Source organism: Ascaphus truei, chromosome 14, assembly GCF_040206685.1.
Source record: "Ascaphus truei isolate aAscTru1 chromosome 14, aAscTru1.hap1, whole genome shotgun sequence".
Classification (NCBI taxonomy): domain Eukaryota; kingdom Metazoa; phylum Chordata; class Amphibia; order Anura; family Ascaphidae; genus Ascaphus; species Ascaphus truei.
Window position 1 is genome coordinate 26,391,359 of NC_134496.1, and position 5,627 is coordinate 26,396,985.

Sequence of the window (5,627 nt, forward strand, 5' to 3'; positions counted from 1 at the left end):
AGAGAGAGAGCGAGAAGGGGGGAGAGAGAGAGCGAGAAGGGGGGAGAGAGAGAGCGAGAAGGGGGGAGAGAGAGAGCGAGAAGGGGGGAGAGAGAGAGCGAGAAGGGGGGAGAGAGAGAGCGAGAAGGGGGAGGGAGAGCGCGAAGGGGGGAGAGCGCGAAGGGGGGGAGAGCGCGAAGGGGGGAGAGCGCGAAGGGGGGGAGAGCGCGAAGGGGGGGAGAGCGCGAAGGGGGGGAGAGCGCGAAGGGGGGAGAGCGCGAAGGGGGGAGAGCGCGAAGGGGGGGAGAGCGCGAAGGGGGGGAGAGCGCGAAGGGGGGAGAGCGCGAAGGGGGGGAGAGCGCGAAGGGGGGGGAGAGCGCGAAGGGGGGGAGAGCGCAAAGGGGGGGAGAGCGCGAAGGGGGGAAGAGCGCGAAGGGGGAAGAGCGCAAGGGGGAAGAGCGCGAAGGGGGGAGAGCGCGAAGGGGGGGAGAGCGCGAAGGGGGGGAGAGCGCGAAGGGGGGGAGAGCGCGAAGGGGGGGAGAGCGCGAAGGGGGGAAGAGCGCGAAGGGGGGAAGAGCGCGAAGGGGGGAAGAGCGCGAAGGGGGGGAAGAGCGCGAAGGGGGGGAAGAGCGCGAAGGGGGGAAGAGCGCGAAGGGGGGAAGAGCGCGAAGGGGGGGAAGAGCGCGAAGGGGGGGAAGAGCGCGAAGGGGGGGAAGAGCGCGAAGGGGGGGAAGAGCGCGAAGGGGGGAAGAGCGCGAAGGGGGGAAGAGCGCGAAGGGGGGAGCAAGCGCGAAGGGGGGGAGCAAGCGCGAAGGGGGGGAGCGGCGTCGAGCGCGAAGGGGGGTCGGCGTCGAGAGAGATGGGGGGTCGGCGTCGAGAGAGATGGGGGGTCGGCGTCGAGAGAAATGGGGGTCGGCGTCGAGAGAGAAGGGGGTCGGCGTCGAGAGAAGGGGGGTCGGCGTCGAGAGAGAAGGGTGGTCGGCGTCGAGAGAGAAGGGGTCGGCGTCGAGAGAGAAGGGGGTCGGCGTCGAGAGAGAAGGGGGTCGGCGTCGAGAGAGAAGGGGGTCGGCGTCGAGAGAGAAGGGGGTCGGCGTCGAGAGAGAAGGGGGTCGGCGTCGAGAGAGAAGGGGTCGGCGTCGAGAGAGAAGGGGGTCGGCGTCGAGAGAGAAGGGGGTCGGCGTCGAGAGAGAAGGGGGTCGGCGTCGAGAGAGAAGGGGGTCGGCGTCGAGAGAGAAGGGGTCGGCGTCGAGAGAGAAGGGGGTCGGCGTCGAGAGAGAAGGGGGTCGGCGTCGAGAGAGAAGGGGGTCGGCGTCGAGAGAGAGAGAGAGAGGAGAGAGAGAGAGAGAGAGAGAGAATGCATATATGTATATGAGTGTTATTGTGAGTGAGTGTTATTGTGAGCGAGTATGTGCATAGATATAGATATATATTTTTTTTTATCTATCTATAGATTTATATATATAAATATATATAGCAATACGGTGAAGGTTTCTTGTTGCTTTTTCACCCACCATATCTTAAAACGTGATAATAAATCTATCTACATATACACACACACAGACATAAATAAATATATACATACACACACACACACACAAAGTAATCTTACACACACACACACGCACACTACACAAGACATCTTACACACACTACACCCCCAATGTCATATCACTCACACACTACACACAATGTCATTACCTACCCCTCCAATGTAATCTCTCACACACCCGATGAAAGGTGAGATGACTACACACTTAATGTCATCACTCACACACTTTGGGTGTGTTTGTGAAAGATGAAATCGGGAGTGAAGTGTGTGTGTATATATGAGAGATGACATCGGAAGTGAAATGTACGTGTGTGAGTAATGACATTGGGTGTGTAGCGGGGGCGCCATGACCTCTTTCTCACACACACAATGTCGTCAGCCCCCCCCCCCCCCCCGATGTCATTCCTTTACAAAGGACATTGGATTACTTTGGTCTAAATTAATTTGTATTTTGCAAAATCCGTGGAGCCTCTACTCTCCTGCCGTTTTGAACATCGCGCGCACACACACACACACACACACACACACACCATGTCATACACACACTACCCACGCAATGTTATGTCACGACACACACACTGCACACTGTAAGACATACACACATACACGTCATCACCCCCGCGATGTCACACACACTACCCGCCCATTGTCATGTCACTCACACAAAACACACACGCGCACACACACACTAGCCCCCCGGTCATGTCATAACATACACAAACTACCCACCGGATGTCATGTCTCACTCTCACAAACACAACCCACCCAATGTTAAGTCACACACACTATACACCCAAAGACATCACACACACACACCCGTCATAAACCCCCCTATAACATCTCACACAAACAAACCCCTTCGATGTCAAACAATACCCCCCTCGATTTTGTCACACAATACACATACCGAAGGACATCATACACACACACCATCACCCCTCCGCGATGTTATTACACACACTACCCAACCGTTGTCATGTCACACACACTACCCACTCAATGTCATGTCACACACACATACAGACAGAGATACCATCTACACAGCCACTACCCACCCGTTGTCAAGTCAGACACATCATACACACAATGTAATCAACCCCCCTCCCCCCGAGGTCACACACACTACCCACTCACCAGATGTCATGCCGTGCTCACACACACACACACAACCCACCTGATGTCATGTTACACACACTGTACACCCGATGCCATGTCGTGTCGCACACACACACACACACACACACACACACCCATGTCAGGGGCGCAAACTAACACACACTACCCACCCGATATCATCAAAATACTCCCCCTGATCTCACACCCCCCACCAGTCACACACACTACACACCCAATGTCATCTCTCACACACAAACACAGCATCATACAAACACACTACACTATCCACCCAATCAGTCTAACAACGCTCCCTCCAATGCGTATAATGATATTGAGTTCAGATTCTGCACTGTATAATCGAGAGTATATCTCTATACCCTGAATGAACACACCACGCTGTATAATGGTGACAAGTATCGCTATACGCTGACCACGCCGCACTGTACAATGGTGATGAGTATATCTACACACTAATAATGATCATACTGCACTACATAATGATGTTGAGTATCTCTATAGACTGATAGTGTATACACTGCGCTGCATAATCATAATGGGTATCTATACACTGATAATGAACATAGTTTGCTGTACAAATATGCTGAGTATCTATACACCGACAATGAACATGCTGCACTGTATAACAATACCGATTATCGCTATACACTGATAATGGATGCTCACGCTGTGCCGGGTGTCCCTCTCTCGGGTCACTCCGGCCGCCTCTCTCGGATAACTCCGGGTGTCCCTGTCGCTCTCGGGTCACTCCGGGTGTTTGTCTCGGGCCCCGGGCGGCTCCTCCTGCCTCTATGGTGTGCTGAGTTACAGAGGATTCTCTTCCGGCGCACAGCGTTACGTCATCCTGACAGCGACATCCGGAGGCCTGGAGGACTCACTGCACAGTGGCTCTATGATGCTGCTGGGAATAGAGCAGTGCACAGCTGGCATAGGGACACCATGTGGTAAGTGTGTATATGTGTCAGTGTGTGTATCACTGCAGTTTGTGTTATTGGATACCTTTTTTACACAGTTTGCACAAAGTTGTGTATTATTTGTATTTTTCTGGCATGTTACAGCAGCAGCACAATTTGCACACCACAGGAGAACCCCTTCTCTCTTATTTATTTATAAAATGTTTTACCAGGAAGTATTACATTGAGAGTTAACTCTCGTTTTCACGTATGTCCTGTACATTCAACCCCCACCCGAGAATGTTACTTTCGGGGGGGTAGGCCTCTGGTACCACGCCAATCCTACGGGCGTATGCGAAAATTGAGCCTGATTACTAAGTGGACTCAACTTCCGGCACCAACCGGCGTGTGGGGAGAGCTGGGACCCAGCCGCGGAAATTGGGTCTGACCTCTGGCCGGGGCCCCCTGCAGCCGCTGGGCTCTGGACCGTTTTCCCACCTCTCGCCCCTCTGTTTGTGCCCCTGGCGCTTGCCGTGGAGATGTTTGGTGTTGTAAGCCACTGTGGTGAACACACAGGTCAGTACGGTTGATTCCACATTGAGCCTCGATCTCTGCAAGAGATGCAGGTTGTGAAAATCACATCCCTTACTGTATCACTGTTACCTGTATACAAAGGACGCCGTGTTCATATTAACCACCAGATGGAGCATCCTGCAAACAAAATGTTGGCTATGACATGTAGTGTGCATCCGTACCATGCAGAAAAGTGTTTCTGTAATGAGAGCAGTGTGTATCTCTAACACAGCGGTGCGCAAAGTGGGGGGGCGCGACCCCCAGGGGGTCGGGAGATTGTGCTGGGGGGGCGCGGGCAGTTGCAGAGGCCCCGCGCTCTTCCCCCAGGCATTTAAATGAAATGCCGGGGGATCGCGTGAGGCCCCTGCAACTGTTTACTTACCGGGATTCAGCCGTCTGTGTTGCGTCGCCATGGCAACGCGGCGTCAATAGACGCCGCGTCACCATGTGACCTGACGTCACACGCCCACGCAGCGTCATATGACGCGGCTGAAGGTAGGCAGGGGGCGCGAGAGCCGGGGCAGAGTGACAGGGGGGCGCAGCACCAAAAGTTTGCGCTCCCCTGCTCTAACACATAGCTCCGTGTAGAAAAGAAAAAAGAGAGCGCAAAGCCCATAGTGAAGACTGTAAGTTTAATTATTAAAATGAGAACGGTTAAAAATCACTTACAGATGTAAGTTGTTAACAGGCACATAGGTGTGAGTCAATGCGTTGTGAAGTCCACACTGGAACACCCGTAGCATCCACGGTCCCCTGCCAGGTAATCGTCTCCAGTCATAGTTTAGTTCCCTCGGTGATCGGAGCAGTCCCACTTTCGCGTCACATGTTAAGTGACGTCAGTGCGCTCCGTTTCCGTCAATCGGGGGTTGGGATTCGGCTGGTGCTATTCCCATACAGGAAGACCAATGCAAGCCGTGCACACTCCTACTGGATTCCCAACCTCTAAACCATAGAAGACACAGCCCTACACGTTTCAAGGATGGATTCCTCTTCATCAGGTGCGGTGTGTCTCTATGGGTACTGCATAGGATATATATATATATATATATATATATATATATATATATATATATATATCTATATCAAACCCCTGTCCATCAATGGTGACAATAAAACAATCAACCAATCATAATTGCTGTTTTCTTAAAAAATGGTTCTACATATACTCGCATAGTGTATAAATTGGTCATATGTCCTGTGGACAATGAGTATACAGTATAGAGGACCTTATTTACATTCATAATTAATAAATTATTAAGTGTGGAGAGTATATATAAAAGAAAAATATAAATATATATTAATTGGTAGTGTATTATAAATTTATTAAGAAGTGGATGGGGCTGTGCAATATAACAATAATAGATAAACTACTATACAGAGCTGCATGTATCTGATTGTGAGCTCTTCGGAGCAGGGACTCCTCTTCTACTATGTTACTTTTATGTTTGAAGCACTTATTCCCATGATCTGTAATTTGTACTATTTGTTATTTATATGAT

The 5,627-nt window shown here is 51.7% G+C and overlaps 1 protein-coding gene across 1 annotated transcript in view; it reads right to left on the bottom strand.

The window, feature by feature from the left end:
• Positions 1–3,485, bottom strand: part of LOC142465820 (calcium-binding protein 39) — a 27,422-nt gene extending 23,937 nt beyond the window's left edge. The window contains exon 1 of the mRNA XM_075570141.1: positions 3,329–3,485. The gene's annotated coding sequence lies outside the window, so the exon portion shown is untranslated. The remainder of the gene's footprint in view (positions 1–3,328) is intronic.
• Positions 3,486–5,627: the final 2,142 nt, after the last annotated feature.